This window comes from Palaemon carinicauda, chromosome 6 (assembly GCF_036898095.1).
Source record: "Palaemon carinicauda isolate YSFRI2023 chromosome 6, ASM3689809v2, whole genome shotgun sequence".
Lineage (NCBI taxonomy): Eukaryota > Metazoa > Arthropoda > Malacostraca > Decapoda > Palaemonidae > Palaemon > Palaemon carinicauda.
Genome location: NC_090730.1, coordinates 27,615,341 through 27,641,205, shown reverse-complemented (window position 1 = coordinate 27,641,205; position 25,865 = coordinate 27,615,341). Strand labels below are relative to the sequence as shown.

General features: G+C 45.4%; 1 protein-coding gene across 2 annotated transcripts in view; it reads left to right on the top strand.

Annotated features, from left to right (window-relative positions):
* Positions 1-871: 871 nt before the first annotated feature.
* The window catches only part of LOC137642528 (cotranscriptional regulator ARB2A), a 191,947-nt gene continuing 166,953 nt past the window's right edge, over positions 872-25,865 (top strand). The window contains exon 1 of one of the 2 annotated variants that reach the window (XR_011044801.1): positions 872-1,236. The gene's annotated coding sequence lies outside the window, so the exon portion shown is untranslated. The remainder of the gene's footprint in view (positions 1,237-25,865) is intronic. The other variant, XM_068375157.1, reaches the window with a different exon arrangement.

Sequence of the window (25,865 nt, the reverse complement as noted above, 5' to 3'; positions counted from 1 at the left end):
AGCCACACGCAAGGCAATTTTCAGTCATGATGTAAGTCTATTTTCACTTATATTCCTCCATAAGAATGATTATTATTTCAAAGTTTACAGTCACGAATCCTAACGAGAAAATCCCTCCCTCTCTCTCTCTCTCTCTCTCTCTCTCTCTCTCTCTCTCTCTCTCTCTCTCTCTCTCTCTCTCTCTCTCTCTCTCTCTCTCTCTTCATATATATATATAGTATATATATATATATATATATATATATATATATATATATATATATATATATATATAGATTATCTAATTTAATGTTGTTATCATTATTAATGTTACCCACCCTAACACGACTCTTCATGAATAATAATAATAATAATAATAATAATAATAAAAATAATAATAATAATAGTAATAATAATAATAATAATTAATGTCCTTTATATACCAAGATGAAAGTAGGCGCTAAAAATTATATTACAGTAGTTAACCCCTGAGAGAAGAAGAATTGTTTGGTAATCTCAGTGTCGACAGATATATATATATATATATATATATATATATATATATATATATATATATATATATATATATATATATATATATATATATATATATGGTATGTGTGTGTGTAAATTAATTCATCAAGTTCAAAATTTTCTTATTTCATTAAGTTCATCCTCAGTTACATAATAATTTAGCAACATAAGTGGAATTATTTAATAAAGCATCACTATTCGACATTGTTTTTTGGTTTGATTTTGCTTTCTGTATTTTTATCTGAAAAGTCCCATCAATTTGATTTCATTTCTGTTCATGTAGTAATAAAACATCATTGAATTTATGATACTAAAATTTTCTAGAAGGCAAATATTTCTTCTGTACTCTTCTGTAGCCTTTTAGAAATAGCTACGTAAGCTTTAAACGCAAGACAATATACTCCTGATACGTTTAAGGAATCGGGAATTTCAAAACAGTACAATAAATTAAATATAAAGTTTTATAAGACGAAGTAATTTGTCCTTGTCATACTGAAATTGAAAGAATTGCATAAGACCGTGTCAACCCATAGATATCCTACTATTGAGTTATGATTGTCAACACTCCATGACTCAACACTGTTAACTCGAGACGAAAACACGATTTGTACCGTTTCTACGGCTCTGCATTCTACGATAGAAAGATAACACAAGGTAATTCCTTGTTGTCAACCATCGACATCATTTTTGAGGTGTAATTCAAGTATTGCGTTTCATTTAAACGTAAGTAGAAATAATATTTCAATATTTTTGTTTTTAGGGTATGATTAAGAATTAGGACGTAGCATAGATTGTTCTGTGGCCGTACTTAATACACTTTGATAAGTTTGGGCCAAGGTCTTTTATTTACCTTGTGTGATTATCCAACCCTATGGCTACAATAGGCTTAATGGTAGGGCTAATATCAAGAATTGTTACGGAAAAAGCTGTACTTTGATTAACCCCACTCCTTTATTGTCTTAATCTAGTTTCTCGCCTATCCTACATACATACATATACCAAGGCACTTCCCCCAATTTTGGGGGGTAGCCAACATCAACAAAGAAACAAAAACAAAAAGGCGACCTCTACTCTCTACGTTCCTCCCAGCCTATCATAGGTTATCTTAATGTATTTAGATGACTAAAGGCTAGCCTATGGGCACTGAGATATAGGCATTTTGGTACTTTCAGTAAGTAAACACTAAGTGTTAGCGGATTTTTTGTTCAATGGTTAGTAAAATTATAATATGGTACAGTATCCCTAATGTAAAAATAAGAATTTGTGGTGTACTTGTAGGTAGTTCTAAAAGATTCCGATGAAAATATTTGCTCGAAGTGCATACGCATTATGTAAGTGAAGTCATGAAATTTTGGGGTTTGTATGTATGATGACAGTCATGCCCTTTCAAACTCCCTTATTTTCAAGCCTATCGCTAAGAATATGGGTTTTATTATAGTTACGAACGGGAAAAGTTTTTTTTTTTGACAAATATACAGGTATTTCCATTAGAAAAACACCCGGTATTTCCATTAGAAAAACACCCGGTTTTGTATTTGTTTCCCATTGTGTCATAAGGTAAGAACAGGACTTGTAGGTTAGGTTAGGTGGGGAAGTTTAGGATAAATGATACGCTATGCACATGGGAGCTCGTGTCCATCGTTATACAAAGGCTCCAACTTCTGTTATTAGTTAGCTTATGGTCGAGTAGTTTACATACGGATTTCAGCCATGTATTTTCATCCAGGACCGTACTCACCACCGGACAGTGTTTACCTTGTTCAAAGGCATAACGGCCGTTTCATTGTTACAGAAGTCAGACTCCTGTTAAAGTTCCTGGCTTGATTGTTATAGAAATACAAAATTTAAGAAAATAAAATGTGATATTATAAAACCTATAACCTTGAGCCAGTGATCACAAACAACCCAGATATATATTACTATTGTTAAAAATTTCCTCGTTACTCATAATGTTTTCTATTTGATTAAGGTTTGATAACAGTTCGTAAAATTACCTACAGGTGGTGGCCTGGTCTAGAACTTGATTTCCCATTATCTGTATTATCTCCAATCTTCCTGTCATATGACCTTTTCGTACGTAATGTAATCTCCTACCTCCATATCTACTCTACTAGCTCTGTCCCCCCCAAGTACTATCCCCGTCCTACTTGTATTATCCTCATACTACTAATACTATTCCAGCTCCTACTAATCCTAGCTCCTCCTCCTACACGTTGGAAACTGTTCTACTTTGAAACTCAATTATGCAAGGTGGGCTTAGTAATATCACTCTAAACAAGTGGGCTTTTCTCTATTAGAGGAAATAAGAAGTGTTAATGGTGTGCTTATAGGTGTTTTGCTCGGTTTAGTGACACTAATTGGCGGAAAAACTTTTAGTTTTAAGGAATAGTTAGACGGGAATGCTCCTGAAGAATGCAGTTTCAGAGGGGAAGCTGGTCAGGAACTAAACACAGGTCTTTGACTTGTCTTAGGGTAGGCTAGGGATACAGCCCCTCCTGGTAGATATGGGAATGGTAGGTTAGGTTAGGTAGGAAACCTTAGGTTAGGTTGTGCTTTTGTGTTTGTTTCTAATATTTATTTATGGGGAAAATTTTAGTTTATCTTTGTCCAAAATACGATATGAAGTTAGTGTTGCGATTTACAAAATATTGTTATTTAGTGTTACTTTGTCAGGAGTGAAGACAGTTTGGAAGTCAGTACAGGGTTGAGTCTTAGTCTTAGGGTAGGGTAAGAGGGGTTGCTACACCTCCCTCCCAGTAGGTAAGTAGGTAGGGATGCAGCTCCTAGGTTAGGTTAGTTGGAGTCCCTTAGATTAGGTGATGATCTTGTACAGTATTTGTTTTCCCATAGAATTTAGTTTTACAGTCATAACTTTTAAAATTTTAGACCCGATCCCAACCAATTACAAGGGCGCAAAAAAGTTTTCCTGTCATTCTTTTTAGATTTTAAAATGTCAATAACATAAAACATATGGTTTTCCACCAAGTATTTTCATCAGAATTGTTGAAAAAAACCTTTAGATACATTAGTAACACTTTATTTTCTTCTTTAGGCATATTTTACGGAATTCAGCAAAAGTTGTGATACCCGATTTCAGTGATTCTTGTTCAAAATGACTTTTACAGTCTTGACATTCCTGATGTGACTAATTTCCAATGGGGAAACATTTTGCAACTTTGCTCAAGAAAAGATACAGTTCACTAAACATGGTTTTAAAGTACAAATGCAATAATTTTTCAATATTTAACTTAGCCGGTGATTATAATAGCTGCAACTCTGTTGCTCGACAGAAAACTCTAAGGTAAAACTCGCCAGCGATCGCTACACAGGTTGCGGATGTGCCCAACAGCGCCATCTGTCGTCCAGATACCCAGTACTCAATGTAAACAAAGACTCAATTTTCTCTCTGTCGTGCTAACGACAAGACGTACTTACTCGCTGTTGCTAAACTGGAGTTTTTTTCACAACTAATTGGTGAAGTACATTATTATAGTTTTGAGCTTTCGCTGTGCAAGGTTTCTCTTCACAAATCCTTGAACTCTTTTTGATAACGGATTCTTTGTTGATGACTTTTTGATAGTTTTTTGAATTCCCCTTTGACCAATTCAAAATGGCTGACCCTTCACAAGTCCCAAAATTTAGGAAGTGCAATGCTAGGGACTGTTCAAGGCGTCTTCCGAATGCTTCTATCGACCCTCACACTGTTTGTTCCAATTGTCGGGATAAAACCTGTCAATTGGAAGATCGGTGTGAGGAGTGCGTTGGGCTTTCGGAATTCGATTTTATCGAATTCCAAAAGTATACACGTAGGCTAGAGAGAGATAGAGTTAGGAGAAGTTCCTCTCGTTCTATCGATATTTCCTCTCCTCATGCCCCACAACCTATTCCTTCCCCTGTAGTGGTTGCTCCTAATCCCCCTCCTGGCACTCAGGAACCTTCGATGGCTGATATGATGCGTGCCATCCAAGCTCTGGGTGAGAGAGTTGAGTCCCTTGCTAGTGACCGTAATCAACTTATGGCGGATGTGAAGGAGCTGAAGTGCAAAAGTGCAGTGGGAAGTGTTAAAGTGAGTGATAGTGTTGTGGATAGTGTTGCGCTTGATGGTTCGTCTGTTCGTGCCTGTCGTCCTCCTAGTCCGGGACCTCTTGCAAGCTCCCAAGTCCAGGGGAGAAGCAATGTCGTACGACGCATGGGTTCGAGAGGCTTTAATCAGCGAACAGACGTTCCCTCCGTGGTATCGGGCGTATCTACCCAAGATCGCCCCTGCCTAACTAAGACGAGAGAGCCCATATATACCTCGTCTTCGGAAGGTGTTTCTCGCAAGAAACCCTGGACCAAGGTCTCACGACCGTTAAAACGCAAGTCGGTCCCTTCAGCGCAAGTCCAACGGCCCGGTTGTAGCCACTGGGTCAGTTCGGACTCGCTGCAGTCATCCGATGACTGCTCTCCTCCTAAGAGAGGCAAAGCGGTACCGCTTCAGACAGTTACACCGTCTGTCGCCGCACCTGCTCCTGTAGACCCTAAGTGGTCTCTACTGCAAGACATGCAGTCTCAGCTAACGTCTCTTATGCAGGACTTTCGTGCGGAGAAGGTTGCTGCCACACCAGCTAGTGCAGCTCCTTGCCTACAACCGCCCACACGATCGGTTATGCGTCCGGTGGACGCTGAGGTAACCTTCTCGCGCACACCAGTTGAGAGAGTTCCGCCACCCATGCGTTCCAGTGTGATCTGCCAGCCGCATGTTGACGTTCAGCGACGCACGGAGGTCCCCGTTGACGTTCGTGAGGTTCAACAACCGTCAGAGTTGTTTTGTTTTGACGCGGTGCGTCAACCTCCGCAACCCAGTGTGGTTGCCACTGCTCACCCACATCAGTCCAGACAGTCTGGAGTAGACGCTGTGCGTCCCCGCGCTGCTATGGTTGTTGCCAGCTCACAGACTGGGCAGCAGTTCCATGACGTTGCGTCCGGCTCAGTCACGCATGCACCCGTGCGACCGGACTCAGCTTACCAGCCGTTACCCACTCCGCTGCCGTTCCCTCATCAGTTATCGGATGAGGGACTTTCTGATGATGATGTTGCTGCACACGTAGATGAACCGCATTCAGAACTGGACGAGCCTAAGTCTACGCAACCCTCTTTGGACTTTAGGAAAGTTTTGGCCCTGTTCAAAGAGATGTTTCCGGACCAGTTTGTTTCTGTGGCTCCGCGTTCTCCTCCGTCAGAGTTTGTGTTAGGCATGCCGTCATCCACTCCTGCCTTTACTAGACTCGTCCTCGCACGCTCGTCCATTTGAGCTTTGCGTGTGATAGGAGAATGGCTGCAGTCCAAGAAGAGTTTAGGGAAGACAGCTTTTACGTTTCCCCCTGCTAGACTCTCTTCTAGATCGAGCGTCTGGTATGCCACGGGAGAAGTTCTCGGCTTGGGAGTTCCTGCCTCTGCCCAGGGCGACTTCTCAAGCCTAGTAGACTCTCCCCGCCGCCTTGCCATGAGACGCTCAAAGATATGTTGGTCATCTTTGGACCTGGACCACCTGCTGAAAGGTATCTTTAGAGCCTTCGAAGTTTTTAACTTCTTAGACTGGTGTCTAGGAGCTCTAAGCAGAAAGATCTCTCCGACAGAGAAGGAGACTTCCTTGCTCATCATGTCCTGCATGGACAAGGCCGTACGTGATGGGTCTAATGAGCTTGCTGCATCATTTGTGTCCGGAGTCCTTAAGAAGCGTGAAAACCTATGCTCATTCCTTTCAGCTGGAGTTACACCATGTCAGAGATCCGAACTTCTGTTTGCTCCGCTTTCCAAGTGCCTTTTTCCAGAAGACCTGATTAAGGAAATTGCCGCTTCTTTGATACAGAAGGATACTCACGATCTTGTTGCGTCCTCAGCTCGCAAAGCCACCCCTTTGCCTACCTTGTCAGCTAGACCAAGGATGGACACTCCAGCGTCCCGTTTTATTCCGCCCTTTCGTGGCAGAGCCTCCAGCAGAGGAGGTGCTCGTGCCGAAGGGAAACGAGGAAAGAAGAAAGGAACCAAGTCCTTTAAGGGCAGAGTCTGACTGCCAGCTTCTTCAGACAGCAGTGGGAGCCAGACTCAAGAACTTCTGGCAGACCTGGGAAAAGAGAGGCGCAGATGCACAATCTGTGAAGTTGCTCAGAGAGGGGTACAAGATCCCGTTTGTACGAAAACCCCCTCTAGCAACGTCTCCCATCGATCTCTCTCCCAGGTACAGAGAGGAAGACAAGAGACGAGCATTGAAACAGGAAGTGTCTCTCTTACTAGAGAAGGGAGCGGTAGTCAAAGTCTTGGACCATCAAACCCCGGGATTCTACAACCGCCTCTTCTTGGTGTCAAAGAAGACAGGAGGGTGGAGGCCGGTGCTAGACGTCAGTGCGCTGAATGTCTTTGTCACAAAGCAGACGTTCTCCATGGAGACCACAAAGTCGGTTCTAGCAGCGGTCAGAAGGGAAGACTGGATAGTCTCTTTAGACCTAAGGGACGCCTACTTCCACGTCCCCATCCACCCGGACTCCCAACCTTTTCTGAGATTCGTTTTCGAAAAGGTTGTCTACCAGTTTCAAGCCCTGTGCTTTAGCCTAAGCACAGCTCCTCTTGTGTTTACGAGGCTGATGAGGAATGTAGCCAAATTCCTTCATTTAGCGGACATGCGAGCCTCCCTCTATTTGGACGACTGGCTTCTCAGAGCTTCTTCCAGTCGTCGCTGTCTGAAGGATCTAAAGTGGACTCTAGATCTGACCAAGGAATTGGGTCTCCTTGTCAATATGGAAAAGTCACAAGTGGTCCCATCCCAAACTATTGTGTATTTAGGGATGGAGATTCACAGTCTAGCTTTTCGGGCTTTTCCGTCGGCCCCCAGAACAAGCCAAGCCCAGTTATGCATCCAGAACATGCTGAAGAAGGAACGATGTTCAGTCAGGAAGTGGATGAGTCTGACAGGGATGCTATCATCCCTGGAACAGTTTGTGTCATTAGGAAGACTACACCTCCGTCCTCTTCAATTTCACCTAGCATTTCACTGGAAAAAGGACAAGACGCTAGAAGCGGTCTCGATCCCCATTTCCGAGAAGATGAAGTCTTGCCTGACGTGGTGGAAGGACAGTATCAGCCTCAGAGAGGGTCTGCCCCTGGCTGTTCAGACTCCCAACCACGTTCTCTTCTCGGACGCATCGGACGTAGGCTGGGGCGCGACATTAGACGGTCGGGAATGCTCGGGAATATGGAACTCGAGTCAAAGGACAATGCATATCAACTGCAAGGAGCTACTGGCAGTACATCTGGCCTTGAAAAGCTTCAGGTCTCTCCTTCAAGGCAAAGTGGTGGAGGTGAACTCGGACAACACCACGGCTTTGGCGTACATCTCCAAGCAAGGAGGGACCCACTCACTGACGTTGTACGAGATCGCAAGGGACCTGCTCACCTGGTCAAAAGGTCTAAACATATCGCTAGTAGCGAGGTTCATCCAAGGCAACTTGAATGTCATGGCAGATTGTCTCAGTCGGAAGGGACAAGTAATTCCAACAGAATGGACCCTCCACAAGGATGTATGCAAGAGACTTTGGGCCACTTGGGGCCAGCCAACCATAGATCTCTTTGCAACCTCGATGACCAAGAGGCTCCCAATATATTGCTCACCAATCCCGGACCCAGCAGCAGTTCATATAGATGCCTTTCTCCTAGATTGGTCACATCTAGATCTATATGCATTCCCACTGTTCAAGATTGTCAACAAGGTACTGCAGAAGTTCGCCTCTCACGAAGGGACAAGGTTGACGCTAGTTGCTCCCCTCTGGCCCGCGAGAGAATGGTTCACCGAGGTACTTCGATGGCTAGTAGACGTTCCCAGAACTCTTCCTCTAAGGGTGGACCTTCTATGTCAGCCACACGTAAAGAAGGTACACCAAAGCCTCCACGCTCTTCGTCTGACTGCCTTCAGACTATCGAAAGACTCTCGAGAGCTAGAGGCTTTTCGAAGGAGGCAGCCAGGGCGATTGCTAGAGCAAGGAGAACATCCACCCTTAGAGTCTACCAATCGAAGTGGGAAGTCTTCCGAAACTGGTGCAAGTCAGTATCTGTATCCTCGACCAGTACCTCTGTAACTCAAATAGCTGACTTCCTCTTATACCTGAGGAAAGAACGATCACTTTCAGCCCCCACTATCAAGGGTTACAGAAGCATGTTGGCATCAGTCTTCCGTCACAGAGGCTTAGATCTTTCCAACAATAAAGATCTACAGGACCTCCTTAAGTCTTTTGAGACCATGAAGGAGCGTCGTTTGGTTACACCTGGTTGGAATTTAGACGTGGTACTAAGATTCCTCATGTCAGACAGGTTCGAGCCGCTACAATCAGCCTCCCTGAAAGATCTCGCCTTAAAGACTCTTTTCCTGGTATGCTTAGCCACAGCTAAAAGAGTCAGTGAGATTCATGCCTTCAGAAGAACATCGGATTTTCATCAGAAAAGGCTACATGTTCACTACAACTTGGTTTTCTAGCCAAAAACGAGCTGCCTTCTCGACCTTGGCCGAAATCGTTCGATATTCCAAGCTTATCGAATATGGTTGGCAATGAACTAGAAAGAGTCTTATGCCCTGTGAGAGCTCTTAAGTTCTATTTAAAACGAACTAAACCTTTACGAGGCCTGTCTGAAGCTTTATGGTGTTCAGTTAAGAAACCATTTTTGCCTATGTCAAAGAATGCTTTATCCTATTTTATCAGACTGTTAATACGAGAGGCTCATTCCCATCTGAGTGAGGAAGACCAAGCTTTGCTGAAGGTAAGGACACATGAAGTTAGAGCTGTCGCAACTTCCGTGGCCTTTAAACAAAATAGATCTCTGCGAAGTATAATGGACGCAACCTATTGGAGAAGCAAGTCAGTGTTCGCGTCTTTTTATCTTAAGGATGTCCAGTCTCTTTACGAGGACTGCTACACACTGGGACCATTCGTAGCAGCGAGTGCAGTAGTGGGTGAGGGCTCAACCACTACAATTCCCTAATTCCATAACCTTTTAATCTATCTCTTGAAATGTTTTTATTGTTGTTTTTTGGGTTGTCCGGAAGGCTAAGAAGCCTTTCGCATCCTGGTTGATTTGGCGGGTGGTCAAAGTCATTTCTTGAGAGCGCCTAGATTAGGGGTATTGATGAGGTCCTGTTGTATGGGTTGCAACCCTTGATACTTCAGATCCTAGGGGTCGCTCAGCATCCTAAGAGGATCGCGAGGCTCCGTAAGGAAGACGTACTTAAAAAGGCAGAGTAATTGTTCAAGTCGACTTCCTTACCAGGTACCTATTTATTTTGTTTTTGTTATTTTGATAACTTCTAAAATGAAATAAAAACTCTTAGCTCATAATAATGTAAACATATATTGCTGGTCTCTACCCACCCCCCTGGGTGTGAATCAGCTATTATAATCACCGGCTAAGTTAAATATTGAAAAATGTTATTTTGATAATAAAATAAATTTTTGAATATACTTACCCGGTGATTATAAATTAAAGGACCCTCCCTTCCTCCCCAATAGAGACGCAGTGGAACGAGGAGAAAATTGAGTCTTTGTTTACATTGAGTACTGGGTATCTGGACGACAGATGGCGCTGTTGGGCACACCCGCAACCTGTGTAGCGATCGCTGGCGAGTTTTACCTTAGAGTTTTCTGTCGAGCAACAGAGTTGCAGCTATTATAATCACCGGGTAAGTATATTCAAAAATTTATTTTATTATCAAAATAACATTTTTATCAAATAAACGCAATACTGTAGTTTTTAATTATGGTAAAAATTATTAACCTAAATGCTTAATGAATTTGACTTTTCATTTGCCATGGTAATGTATTTAACGTAATAAAATTATTGGAGATGTAGTTGTGGAAGTGGTCTAACCAGTCATCATCTGGCAATATCACGGTAATACTTTCACAAACTTCTTGTCCTTAGTCGAACATGCTGAGAGCTACCCAACTGCGACAGTATAACTATAATAGATTGAAAAAAAAGACATAACCAATTGTCTTAACATCGATGAAACGACTATAGATGGCTAAAACGTCACAGTGAAGGAGTAAAACCCTGCTGCATAACCACAAAGGAAGAGTATTAATTTTCATAATAATTTTCTGTTCTCGATATAAGACAAGCCAGTGCTTATCATTCAGGGACTCATGTGTAAGGAAGAGATTTTTAATAGATTGGCTGACATTCTTAGAAGGAATAGACACCCTGGGCTCACATACCAAATATTAAAATCTTTCTCTCTCTCTCTCTCTCTCTCTCTGTTTCATCACATAGTTTGACTAATTACTGGAATTTGTTTGTTTTGGCACTACTGTATATAAAAACCCTTTCGCTCTTCACAGTAGAGATTATTTCAGCGACAGCTGAAACTAGCCAGAAGGCTTTTTAGGAAGGTGTAACTACCCACCACTAGTTAACAGGGGGTTAGATCGGCCATCTGCTCACACTCACCCTGGTAAAATGACCTCACTTTTTATTTTGGTTTGGTGGAGAATGGACGGGCAGTCTCTCTCTCCTGTCAATCCATTTAATCGTTCTAACCGATAAATACAAATTGGCCTAAACTTTAAAAACTTTCCAGTTCCTTTTTGTTTCAGAGGGATTGTACGTGAGGCTCCACCATGTGGGTGTTTCCTGGCATAGAAGGGTTCTGGTGCAGCATCTTTATGTCAGCTGTAGAGACTAACCCTTATGGCCTTTGTCCTGCATGCAGGGATCACTCCTGTACGCAGGTGTCTCCTTGTAGTGAGTGTAGGAAGTGACCTCTTCTCTAGTGGCAGCGATACGGTAGGTGGCGGAAGAAGAAGGCCACGATTGACTCTCCCTCTTAGAGTTCATCCTTAAAGACGATGAAACCTCACCCTTTTCCTGTACTCCGTCGGCTCATTCCTGTCACTCTTAGATAGATATGTCGTTTACCTCAGTTTATCCATACTTAGGTTTGTATCTTCTGTGTTCCAGGTGACTCCTGAGTCATCCTTTTGACTAAATGAGTTATACAAGGAAGAGAGTGTCTTCTCCTTATGCTTTGTCTCATTCAGCCATCTCATAGTCTTAACAATGCCTAAACTCGAGTGCCCTGTTGAGGGCTGCACTTGGGAATATCAAGACTTGGACAACTCATTTGCAGCAGCCCTCGCAATATCTTTACAAAGGCATGACAAGCCACACATGGAACCCCTGCCCCTTCAAAGTTTAAACTGGTTCCGCCCAAGATTAGTTCTGGATGTGACTCAGACCAGTGGTTAGCATTCACCAGACAGTTTGCCATGTACAAGGCAGAGATGGCCATGTTAGATGTGTAAGACTCAACAGCCCTGTTCTATTGTTGCAGTGACAACCTCACAACTGATGTGATGAGAGATGTATGAGGGGATGTTGCCGGGATGTGAGAGGCCGATCTCCTAGCTGACATTAGATGTCTCGCAGTGAAAGAGGAAAGCATCTTGGTGGACAAGATCAAGCTCAGCAAAATGGTACAACCACCAGGGACAGGAATTAGAACCTTCCTCGTGATCTAACGGGTCAGGCCTCTTTGTTAATTCACGACTAGGTTGTCCACAGCCCGGGTGCACCCACACCTTTGACTTCAGTAGCGAGATCATCAAGGACAATCTCGTCCGTGGAATTGTCACCCAGAAATCCTTTCAGACCTCCTTGGGAACCTCAAAACTGATTGCACCCTTGAGGAGATTGTATCATTCACAGCTCAGAAGGAATAGGGTAAAGCCACAAGAATTGCTGTTGGAGACTGTGCGACGTCTCTCACTACCAGGTCCAAACAAACCAACTAATCGAGTGCTAAGTGCTAGGCATGCGATGGAGCAAGTCATGGCCACCATTAGGAAAGACCTTTGGCATTAAGGGAGGTATAAGTGTTCATGCATGCATCCATGATCAGACAGGATATGTTAGGTTAGCCAAACAGTTTGTATGTGTGTCTTCAAAGATCTAAAAAGCACTCCTATGCAGAGAAGCACTGCAGATGCTGGGTGTCATTCCAGCAAACTTCCCAGAGGTAGCAGCTGAACCATCATCTGACCTTTTTTCAATATTAAACTTAGCCGGTGATTATATAAGCTGCAGCTCTGCTGCCCGACAGAAAAACTCTACGTTCAAAATACGCCAGCGATTGCTATGCAGGTAGGGGGTGTACATCAACAGCGCCATCTGTCGAGCAGGTACTCAGTACTCAATGTAAACACAGAACCAATTTTCTCTCTGTCGTGCCACAGGCAAGACCTACTAAATTCGCTATTGCTTACTGGATTGGTTTTCACATATTTTGGTGAAGTACACATTTCTAGTTTTGAGCTTTCGCTATGCAGGTGTTTTATCTTCATCTCAAAACTTGAACTCGTTTTGGATAGATTTAATTATGGTGACAAGGAGAGTATGGACTCTCTTTTACTTTTAAATGGCCGACCCTTCCCTTAGACGGAAGTGTGTTTAGGTTTTTAGTAATTTTGCTTAACACGTTATAGATCTATATATTTTATATCTCTCCGCCTTTATTAGGCCTCTTCGATTAACTTTCCATTTATTATAAATATATAAAAATAAATTTTTATGTTTTGTTTATATGCGACCTTTCCTGATAGTAGGCGGTCCTTACTTGGAACCGAAGTTAATCAACGTTGAGCCCGTTATATCGTATTTAGCCTTTAAAGAATTTAGAACTTTTTAAAATTTAATGTTTTATGAAAGAATTTCTTTGATAGTCTTCGTACTGTTTTCAAAGATGAACTAACGTTTAGTTTTTTAGACTACGCAGTTGTTGACGTTCAGGACGTTCAACATGCACTCTATCGTTACGATAGAGAGAGAGTGTATCACGGTTTCACTTTGCAGTAAGAGTAAATCGATTCTGACGTTTTGTTCATTCTTTCTTAGCTTAAATGTTTTAAATTCTAAATTAAAGGAACTTTTTATTTGGAAAACCTTTCAGTTTTTTCCTTTAGTCAAATAACATGTTTTTTTGACGATATATAATTGGGCTCTTCTCTTTGGTGCGAAATCAAGAGAGAAAGAGAGAGAGAGATAGAGACGGAGGGAGAGAGAGGAGAGAAAACGTTCCGTTCAAGCGGGTAACGTTTTTCTCGAGTTGCTCTCGTCCCTAGTCGCTGTACGGGGAGGAAGGATAAAACGTTTTTAGTTTTTTATTCTCGTCCCCAGGCTATGTGCGGTGAGAGATTGAAAACGTAGTTATATGAACTAGTGTTTAGTCTCTTTCCCAGCCACTGATTTTTTTATCTTAAAATATGTTTTCTGTTTTTTGCTGGTATTAATGAGCTTGCATTATACAACTGATTTCGCAATTACTACCTTTTAATGAAGGGTAGAATTGCGTGTTTCAGGTAGATATCAGTAAAAGTTTCGATTTCAGTGAAATAAGTGCAAAACAGAAAATCGAAGTGATAAAGTGATATGCGCAAAGTGTTACAGTGTTGCGTCCGAGGGTTCGTCTGTTCGTGCCTGTCGTTCACCTAGTCCGGGACCTCTTGCAAGCTCCCAAGCCCAGGGGAGAAGTAATGTCGAACGACTTATGGGTTCGAGAGGCCTTGATCAACGAACAGACGTTTTCCCTCTGTGGTTTCGGGCGTATCTACCCAAGATCGCCCCACCCACTCTAAGACGAGAGAGCCCATTTTCCTCGTCTGCGGAAGAGGTTTCTCGTAAGAAACCATGGACCAGGGTCTCGCGGCTTATTAACCGCAAGTCGGTCCTTTCCGCGCAAGTCCAACGGCCCAGTTGTAGCCACTGGGTCAGTTCGGACTCGCTGCAGTCTTCCGACGACTGCTCACCTCCTAAGAGAGGCAAAGCGGTACCGCATCAGGCAGTCACACCGTCTGTTGCCGCACCTGCTCCTGTAGACCCTAGTGGTCTTTGCTGCAGACCATGCAGTCTCAGTTAACGTCATTGATGCAGGACTTTCGTGCGGAGAAGGTTGACACTGCACCAACCTCTAGCCTACAACCAACCACGGTTGTGCGTCCTGTGGACGCTGAGGCGACCTTCTCCCGCACTCCAAGAGAGTCCCGCCACCCATGCGTTCCAGTGTACCCTGCCAGCCGCATGTTGACGTTCAGCGACGCACGGAATCTTCCGTTGATGTTCGCGAGGTACAACAACAGTCTAAGTTGTTTTGTTTTGACGCGGTGCGTCAACTTCCGCATTCTAGAGTTGTTTTGACTGCTCAGTCTAGACAGTCAAAGCAGTCTCGAGTGGACACTGTACGTCCTCACACACCTGTTGTGGTTGACAGTTCAGTTGTTGACAGTTCACAGACTGTCAAGCAGTTACATGACGTTGCCTTCTGGTCTGCTACTTATGCACCAGTGAGAGACTCACTGAGGTAACCTAGCTTTTATCGGACAAGGTTCCTGTGGATGAGGAAGTTGCTGTTCTCCCTCCTACTGATATTCCCTTGAGGACTCTGTCAGATGGAGAGGAGCCTTAAGCTGCTTAGCCTCCTATGGACTTTAATTAAATCATGACGATTTTTTTAAGGATCTTCGTCCGGATCTTGTAACTGCTGCTCCTCGTTCGCCTAAACGTCAGAACTTACTCTAGGCCTAGCTACTTCGAAGCCGTTGTTTTTAAGCTAGTGCTCTCTCGCTCTCCTAGAGAGCGTTAAGTTGGCTAGGCGACTGGTTTTTGCACCAGGAGGAGTTTTTAGGGATACAGCCTTTGATTTCCCTTCTTTTAAACTGGCTTATAGAGCGAGAGTCTGATATGACACGAGAGAAGTTCTCGGCTTGGGAGTTCATGCCTCTGCCCAGATAGACTTCTCAATTCTGGTAGACTCGCCCTGGCGCCTAGCCAGGAGACGCTCCAAGTTGTTTACAGGTCAACTTCTCAGCTTTTGTCAAGCCTTTGAAGTTTTGCTGTACTATTATGTCACACATAACAAGGCTTTCAGGGATGGTAAACGGTTCCGCCTCAGTCGCTAACCCCGTCTGTTGCCACACCTGCTCCCGTAGACCCTAAATGGGCTTTGCTGCAAGCCATGCAGTCCAAGCTTGCGTCCTTGATAGAGGACTTAAATGCGGAGAAGAACCTTCTGGCCAACAACCTTCCAACCGGTCGGTTGTGCGCCCTGTTGACGCTGAGGTATCCTACTCGCGTCCGCCAGTTGAGGTGGTTCCTCCTTCTGGCCAACAACCTTCCAACCGGTCGGTTGTGCGCCCTGTTGACGTTGAGGTAACCTACTCGCGTCTGCCAGTTGAGGTGGTTCCTCCTTCTGGCCAACAACCTTCCAACCGGTCGGTTGTGCGCCCTGTTGACGCTGAGGTAACCTACTCGCGTCTGCCAGTTGAGGTGGTTCCTCCACCGATGCGACCCAGTGTGGGTTGCCAGTCGCACGTTGACGTTAAGCGACGCTCGGAGGTGGTTGTTGACGTTCAGGACGTTCAACAACCAGCAGAGGTGACTTGTTGTGACGCAGTGCGTCAACCTCAGCAACCCGGTAGGGTGTTGACTGCACAACCCAGACGGTCTAGACAGTCTCGGGTTGACGCTGTACTTCCTCGCGCACCCATGGTTGTTGACAGTTCACAGACTGTGCAGCAGTTCCATGATATTGCGTCCGGCTCCGTCACGCATCCACCAGTGCGACCGGATTCAGCGAGTCAGACGTTGCCCACTCCGTTGCCGTATCCTCATCAGTTTCGGATGAGGAACCCTCTGATGAGGACGTTGCTGAACAAGACGATCAGCCCCCAGCCCTGCTATCCATCCAGAAGATGCTGAAGAAGGAACGCTGCTCAGTCAGGCTGTGGATGAGTCTGGTAGGGACACTGTCATCCGTGGATCAATTTGTGTCACTAGGAAGACTACACCTCCGTCCTCTTCTATACCATCTAGCTTTTCACTGGAAAAAGGACAAGACGCTAGAAGCGGTCTCGATCCCGGTTTCCGGAAAGATAAAGTCTTGTCTGACTTGGTGAAAGGACTATATCAACCTTAGAGAGGGTCTTCCCCTAACTGTTCAGACTCCCAACCACGTTCTCTTCTCGGACGCATCGGACGTAGGCTGGGGTGCGACATTAGACGGTCGGGAATGCTCGGGATTATGGAACTCGAGTCAAAGGACAATGCATTTCAACTGCAAGGAGCTTCTGGCAGTACGTCTGACCTGGAAAAGCTTCAGGTCTCTCCTTCAAGGCAAAGTGGTGGAGGTGAACTCGGACAACACCACGGCTTTGGCGTACATCTCCAAGCAAGGAGGGACCTACTCTCTGACGTTGTACGAGATCGCAAGGGACCTGCTCACCTGGTCAAAAGGTCTAGACATATCACTAGTAACGAGGTTCATCCAAGGCAACTTGAATGTCATGGCAGGTTGTCTCAGTCGGAAGGAACAAATAATTCCAACAGAATGGACCCTCCACAAGGATGTATGCAAGAGACTTTGGGCCACCTGGGGCCAGCCAACCATAGATCTCTTCGCAACCTCGATGACCAAGAGGCTCCCAATATTTTGCTCACCAATCCCGGACCCAGCAGCAGTTCATATAGATGCCTTTCTACTAGATTGGTCACATCTAGATCTATATGCATTCCCTCCGTTCAAGATTGTCAACAAGGTACTGCAGAAGTTCGCCTCTCACGAAGGGACAAGGTTGACGCTAGTTGCTTCCCTCTGGCCCGCGAGAGAATGGTTCACTGAGGTACTTCGATGGCTAGTAGACGTTCCCAGAACACTTCCCCTAAGGGTGGACCTTCTACGTCAGCCACGCGTAAAGAAGGTACACCAAGGCCTCCACGCTCTTCGTCTGACTGCCTTCAGACTATCGAAAGACTCTCGAGAGCTAGAGACTTTTCGAAGGAGGCAGCCAGAGCGATTGCTAGAGCAAGGAGAACATCCACCCTTAGAGTCTACCAATCGAAGTGGGAAATCTTCCGAAACTGGTGCAAGTCAGTATCCGTATCCTCGACCAGTACCCCTGTAACTCAAATAGCTGACTTCCTCTTATATCTGAGGAAAGAACGATCTCTTTCAGCTCCCACTATCAAGGGTTACAGAAGCATGTTGGCATCAGTCTTCCGTCACAGAGGCTTAGATCTTTCCAACATAAAGATCTACAGGACCTCCTTAAGTCTTTTGAGACCACGAAGGAGCGTCGTTTGGTTACACCTGGTTGGAATTTAGACGTGGTACTAAGATTCCTTATGTCAGACAGGTTTGAAACGCTACAATCAGCCTCCCTGAAAGATCTCACCTTAAAGACTTTTCCTGGCATGCTTAGCCACAGCTAAAAGAGTCAGTGAGATTCATGCCTTCAGCAAGAACATCGGATTCTCATCCGAAACGGCTACATGTTCTACAACTTGGTTTTCTAGCCAAAAACGAGCTGCCTTCTCGGCCTTGGCCAATATCGTTCGATATTCCAAACTTATCGTATGGTTGGAAATGAACTAGAAAGAGTCTTATGTCCTGTAAGAGCTCTTAAGTTCTATTTAAAACGAACTAAACCTTTACGAGGCCTGTCTGAAGCTTTATGGTGTTCAGTTAAGAAACCATCTTTGCCTATGTCAAAGAATGCTTTATCCTATTTTATCAGACTGTTAATACGAGAAGCTCATTCCCATCTGAATGAGGAAGACCAAGCTTTGCTGAAGGTAAGGACACACGAAGTAGAGCTGTCGCAACTTCCGTGGCCTTTAAACAAAATAGATCTCTGCAAAGTATAATGGACGCAACCTATTAGAAAAGCAAGTCAGTGTTCGCGTCTTTTTATCTTAAGAATGTCCAGTCTCTTTACGAGAACTGCTACATTCTGGGACCATTCGTAGCAACGAGTGCAGTAGTGGGTGAGGGCTCAACCACTACAATTCCCTAATTCCATAACCTTTTTAATCTTTCTCTTGAAATGTTTTATTATTGTTTTTGGGTTGTCCGGAAGGCTAAGAAGCCTTTCGCATCCTACTTGATTTGGCGGGTGGTCAAAGTCATTTCTTGAGAAGTGCCTAGATTAGAGGTTTTGATGAGGTCCTGTTGTATGGGTTGCAACCCTTGATACTTCAGATCCTAGGGGTCGCTCAGCATCCTAAGAGGATCGCGAGGCTCCGTAAGGAAGACGTACTTAAAAAGGCAGAGTAATTGTTCAAGTCGACTTCCTTACCAGGTACTTATTTATTTTATGTTTGTTATTTTGAATAACTGCTAAAATGAAATACAAAATACTTAGCTCATAATGTAAACAAGTAATGCTGGTCTCTACCCACCCCCCTGGGTGTGAATCAGCTTATATAATCACCGGCTAAGTTTAATATTGAAAAATGTTATTTTTCAATATACTTACCCGATAATCATGTAGCTGTCAACTCCGTTGCCCGACAGAATTCTACGGGAGGGATACGCCAGCTATCACAATACTAGAAGGGGGTGTACTCACCAGCGCCACCTGTGGCCAGGTACTACAGTACTTCTTGTTGACACCTCCTCAATTTTTCCTCTGTCGTGCTTCCGGCAAGACATTCTGGGATACGCTTATGATCTTGGAGTATTTTCACGGCTTTTGGTGAAGTATTTCTCTCAGATTTCGGCTGTCGCTTTACTGGAAAACTTCTATATTAGCTTAGATAGCTATTATTTAGTTCTGATTAATGGTTAACGATCTTTTTGCTTGATTTGGAATCCCCACTTGGCTAACTCTTTGATTCAAGATGTCTGACATTTCACAAGCCCCACCCCATAGACGATGTAGGTCTTGTAATAGGCGTATTCCGAAGGCCTCGGTAGATCCTCACACCGCTTGTTCTGACTGTAGGGAAAGACCCTGTCAGTTGGAAGATCGATGTGAGGAATGCGCCGGACTTTCGGAACTTGATTTTGTCCGATTTCTTAAGTATTCAACCAAGTTAGAGAGAGAGAGAGTTAGGAGGAGTTCTTCTCGCTCTTCACTTTTTTCCTCACCTCATGATCCCCTACCTTTTCCTCCCCCTGTAGTGGCTACCCCCGAACCTACTATTTGCCCTCAACCTGATATGTCTGTTGTTTTGCGTGCCATTCAGGCTTTAGGTGACAAAGTGGAGTCGGTGGTTAGTGATCATAAGTCTCTTATGGCCGAAGTCAAGGAACTTAAGGTCAAGAGTGCAGTGGGTGGTAATAGTGCCAGTGCTGTGACGAGTGCTAGTGTCAGTGCAGTGCCAAGTGCTAGTGTCAGTGTCAGTGTGGTGCGTGAGGGTACTTCTGTGCGTGCCAGTCGTCCTCCCAGTCCGGGACCTCTTGCAAGCTCCCAAGCCCAGGGGAGAAGCAATGTCGAAGGGCAAAAGGGTTCGGCAGGCCTTGATCGGCGCACAGAAGTATCCTCGGTGGTTGCGGGCGTGTCTTCCAGAGACCGTCACTCCCACCCGCAGACGATTGAGCCCGTCTTTTACTCGTCTGCTGAAGAATTGTCAGGGAGGAAACGTTGGACTCAGGTCTCAAGACCTCTCAAACGCAAAGTCCAGACCTCAAGAGCTCTACAACCTGGCTGCAGTCATTGGATCAGCTCTGACTCGCCGCAGTCATCAGTTGAATGCACACCTCCTAAGAGGAGTAAGGTGCTGCCGCAACAGATCTCTTCTGTTAAGGCTTTGCCTCAGCAGACCTTAGTGTCTGCCGACCCCAAGTTGACTCTACTGCAGTCCATGCAGTCACAACTTGCGGTCTTGATGCGTGAGTGTCAGGCTGAGAAGGTTACACCTCCTCCTGCGATCGCTCCGCCTAACCGCAGTCCTGCCTGCCAGGCGTACGATGTTGAGGCTCCTCAGGATACCTTACCACGTACTGAGTTGACAGTTTCCAGTGGTGTGCAGCTACCTCCGCCTTCCTTAAGGCAACCTCAGCAATGGGAACAGGAAGCTTATACCTTACTTCCTCCGCTTCCACTTGCAGTTCCACCAGTGAGGCAACTCTCTCTTGAGGTACAACAACCTCTCCCATCCATGAGACAGACTCCTCAGCTCTCGCTGCAGTGACCTCAACCCTCCTCAAGGCGAGAACCTCAACACCTTAGCCTTGCGCCTCAGGAACCTCAACTCGCGAGACAATTACTGCGTTCTGCGCAGCCACTACCTCAACGCTCGCAGCTCACACCTCAGGAACCTCAACTCGTTCCTCAGGAACCTGCTACTGCGCATCCACCAACCTTACAGCAAGCGCAACTCTTGAGTCAAGACACTCATACCAGGAGTCAGCCTCCTCCACCCATGCGCCTACCTTCTGCTACTTCTTTTGACCAGCCTTTGCAGCCTGAGCCTCAGGTGTTCCCTCAACAGAGACTTGAGGAGGAAACCACAAGCGTTTTTGCTCCAGCTCGTGCAGATTCTGCTGTTCAGCATACCTTACCTCTCACTTCGCTACACTCTGGTGATGAGGTTTCTGATGATGAGGCTGCACACCTGGATCCCTCATCAGACGTGGATGAATCCAAGTCTTCTCCGCCTCCTATTGACTTTCGTAAGGTCTTGGCTCTTTTCAGAGAGGTATACCCAGACCATTTTGTCTCTGCTACCCCCCGCTCTCCGCCATCTGAGTTTTCGCTGGGCATGCAGCCAGCCAAGTCAACGTATACTAAGCTCGTCTTTGCAAGGTCCTCTAAGAGAGCGTTAAGGATTTTAGGGGAGTGGTTGCAGTCTAAGCAGCAACTAGGAAAGACTTCCTTTATGTTTCCTCCGACTAAGCTCACTTCTAAAGCGGGCGTTTGGTATGCCACAGGAGAGGAACCAGGCTTGGGAGTACCTGCCTCTGCCCAGGCTGACTTCTCAAGTTTGGTAGACTCTCCTCGTAGAACAGCAATGAGGCGCTCTAAGGTTTGCTGGACCTTCTCAGATCTTGATCACTTCCTGAAGGGTGTATTTAGAGCCTTTGAGATGTTCAATTTCCTAGACTGGTGCCTGGGGGCCCTTAGCAAGAAGACCTCCCCTGCGGACAAGGACTCAGCCATGCTCTTAATGTCCTGCATGGATAAGGCTATTAGGGATGGATCTGGCGAGCTTACATCAATGTTTGTGTCAGGAGTGCTTAAGAAAAGGGAGCAGCTTTGTACCTTCCTTTCCTCCAGCATCACACCTTGTCAAAGGTCTCAGCTCCTTTTCGCTCCGCTCTCGAAGTTCCTGTTTCCCGAAGAGCTTGTTAAGGACTTGTCTGCGGCCCTGATACAAAAGGACACCCATGATCTTGTGGCCTCATCAGCTCGTAAGACTAAGGTTGCTACCTCAGTCCCCAGGACTTATCGCACCCCAGTGGCTGATACTCCTGCTACGAGGTTTATTCCGCCCTTTCGTGGTAGAGCCCCCAGCCGAGGAAGCTCCCGTCCAGACTCTTCCAGGAGCAAGTCTAGGAAAGGTTCCAAGGCTTCTAAAGGCAAAAACTGACTCTCCTCATCTCCAGACAGCAGTAGGAGCCAGACTCAAGATCTTCTGGCAAGCCTGGGAAAAGAGAGGTGCAGACGCCCAGTCTGTCAGTTGGCTGAGGGAGGGTTACAGGATACCATTCTGCCGCAAACCCCCTCTGACCACATCTCCCATCAACCTCTCTCCCGACTACAAAGAAAAGGACAAGAGGCTAGCGTTACACCAGGAGGTGTCGCTCCTTTTACAGAAGAAGGCAGTGGTTATAGTCCGGGACCATCAATCCCCGGGCTTCTACAACCGTCTCTGGTGGCCAAGAAGACAGGAGGTTGGAGACCGGTGCTGGACGTCAGCGCGCTCAATGCTTATGTCACCAAGCAGACGTTCACGATGGAGACGACGAAGTCGGTCCTAGCAGCGGTCAGGCAGGAGGACTGGATGGTCTCGTTGGACCTGAAAGATGCTTACTTTCACGTTCCTATTCATCCAGACTCCCAACCTTTCCTGAGATTCGTTTTTGGAAAGGTTGTCTACCAATTCCAAGCCCTGTGTTTTGGCCTAAGCACAGCTCCTATGGTGTTTACGCATCTGATGAGGAATATAGCAAAATTCCTCCACTTATCGGACATCAGAGCCTCCCTTTATTTAGACGACTGGCTGTTGAGAGCCTCCACGAGTCGTCGCTGTCTGGAGAGTCTCAACTGGACTTTGGACTTGATCAAAGAACTGGGTCTGTTAGTCAATCTAGAAAAGTCTCAGCTCATTCCCTCCCAATCCATTGTGTACCTGGGAATGGAGATTCGGAGTCAGGATTTTCGGGCTTTTCCATCGGCCCCAAGGATAAGCCAAGCCCTAGATTGCATCCTGAGCATGCTGAAGAGGAGCAGTTGCTCGGTGAGACAGTGGATGAGTCTCACAGGGACCCTTTCATCGTTGGCCCTGTTCGTCGAGCTAGGGAGACTCCACCTCCGCCCTCTTCAATTCCATCTTGCAGCTCATTGGGACAAGGGTTTGACTCTCGAAGCAGTCTCTATCCCAGTCACCAAAGAGATGAAGACCACTCTCTTGTGGTGGAAGACCAATCTCCTTCTCAGGGAGGGCCTATCGTTGGCGATTCAGACCCCCAATCTTCATCTCTTCTCGGATGCATCGGACTCGGGCTGGGGCGCGACCTTGAACGGACAGGAGTGCTCGGGAACGTGGAACGAGGAACAGGAAACGCTCCACATCAACTGCAAGGAGCTACTAGCAGTTCATTTAGCCCTATTGAACTTCAAGTCCCTCCTGCTAGGCAAGGTGGTGGAGGTGAACTCCGACAACACCACAGCCTTGGCTTACATCTCCAAGCAAGGAGGGACCCATTCGAGGAGCCTATACGAGATCGCAAGGGACCTCCTCATTTGGTCAAGAAGTCTAAACCTCACCCTAGTTACGAGGTTCATTCAGGGCAACATGAACGTCTCAGCAGATCGCCTAAGCAGAAGGGATCAGGTCATTCCCACGGAATGGACCCTCCACAAGAGCGTGTGCAACAGACTTTGGACCTTGTGGGGTCAGACGACCATAGATCTGTTTGCCACCTCCATGACCAAGAGACTTCCTTTGTACTGTTCCCCAGTTCCAGACCCAGCAGCAGTTCATGTGGATGCTTTTCTGCTGAACTGGTCCCATCTCGACCTTTACGCATTTCCACCGTTCAAGATAATAAACAAAGTCCTTCAGAAGTTCATCTCGCACGAAGGGACACGGCTGACGCTGGTTGCTCCCCTTTGGCCTGCAAGAGAATGGTTCACAGAGGTACTACAATGGCTGGTCGACGTCCCCAGGACTCTCCCTCTAAGAGTGGACCTTCTACGTCAACCTCACGTAGACAGGTTGCACCCAAACCTCCATGCTCTTCGGCTGACTGCCTTCAGACTGTCGAAAGATTCGCTAGAGCTAGAGGCTTTTCGAAGGAGGCAGCCAGTGCGATTGCCAGAGCAAGGAGGGTATCCACTCGTAGAGTCTACCAATCCAAGTGGGAAGTCTTCCGGAGCTGGTGTAGAGCCAATGCAGTTTCCTCTACCAATACCTCTGTGACCCAAATAGCTGACTTCCTATTACATCTTAGGAATGAGAGATCCCTTTCAGCTCCTACGATTAAAGGGTACAGGAGTATGTTGGCTTCAGTTCTCCGCCACAGAGGTTTGGACCTTTCTTCCAACAAGGACCTTCAAGACATCCTTAAGTCTTTTGAGACTTCTAAAGAGCTTCGTCTACCCACTCCAGGCTGGAACCTAGACGTAGTCTTAAGGTTCCTTATGTCACCTAGGTTCGAACCTCTCCAGTCAGCTTCCTTCAAGGACCTTACCCTCAAGACTCTTTTTCTCGTCTGCCTTGCAACAGCTAAAAGAGTCAGTGAGGTTCATGCCTTCAGCAAGAACATTGGGTTCACATCCGAATCTGCAACATGTTCTTTACAGCTCGGATTCTTAGCTAAGAATGAACTTCCTTCACGTCCTTGGCCTAGATCGTTTGAAATACCTAGCCTCTCCAACATGGTAGGTAACGAGCTAGAAAGAGTTCTTTGCCCTGTCAGAGCTCTGAAATATTATCTTAATAGGTCAAAACCTATTCGAGGACAGTCAGAAGCCTTATGGTGTGCCATCAAGAAACCTTCGAGGCCCATGTCCAAAAACGGGGTTTCGTATTATATAAGGCTTCTGATTAGAGAAGCCCATTCTCACTTAAAGGAGGAAGACCTTGCTTTGCTGAAGGTAAGGACCCACGAAGTGAGAGCCGTAGCTACTTCGATGGCCTTTAATAAAAACCGTTCTCTGCAGAGCATAATGGATGCAACCTATTGGAGGAGCAAGTCAGTGTTTGCATCATTTTATCTTGAAGATGTCCAGTCTCTTTACGAGAACTGCTACACCCTGGGACCATTCGTAGCAGCGAGTGCAGTAGTAGGTGAGGGCTCAGCCACTACATTCCCTTAATCCCATAACCTTTTTTAACCTTTCTCTTGAATGCTTTTATTGTTGTTTTTATGGTTGTTACGGTAGGCTAAGAAGCCTTCCGCATCCTTTTGATTTGGCGGGTGGTCAATTCATTCTTGAGAAGTGCCTGGGTTAGAGGTTGTGTAGAGGTCCTTTAGTAGGGGTTGCAGCCCTATATACTTTAGCACCTTTGAGTTGATTCAGCCTCCTAAGAGGAACGCTGCGCTCAGTAAGGAAGACGAACTTAAAAAAGAGGCAGAGTAACGGTTCAAGTCGACTTCCTTACCAGGTACTTATTATTTCATTGTTATTTTGAGATAACTGTTATATGAAATACGGGATACTTAGCTATCCTTTAATCTTGTACACTGGTTTTCACCCACCCCCCTGGGTGTGAATCAGCTACATGATTATCGGGTAAGTTTAATATTGAAAAATGTTATTTTTATTAGTAAAATAAATTTTTGAATATACTTACCCGATAATCATGATTTAATTGACCCTCCCTTCCTCCCCATAGAGAACCAGTGGACCGAGGAAAAATTGAGGAGGTGTCAACAAGAAGTACTGTAGTACCTGGCCACAGGTGGCGCTGGTGAGTACACCCCCTTCTAGTATTGTGATAGCTGGCGTATCCCTCCCGTAGAATTCTGTCGGGCAACGGAGTTGACAGCTACATGATTATCGGGTAAGTATATTCAAAAATTTATTTTACTAATAAAAATAAAATTTTTATTAATAAAATAAATTTTTGAATATACTTACCCGGTGATTATATATTAAAGGACCCTCCCTTCCTCCCCAATAGAGACCCAGTGGACCGAGGAGAAAATTGGTTCTGTGTTTACATTGAGTACTGAGTACCTGCTCGACAGATGGCGCTGTTGATGTACACCCCCTACCTGCATAGCGATCGCTGGCGTATTTTGAACGTAGAGTTTTTCTGTCGGGCAGCAGAGCTGCAGCTTATATAATCACCGGGTAAGTATATTCAAAAATTTATTTTATTAA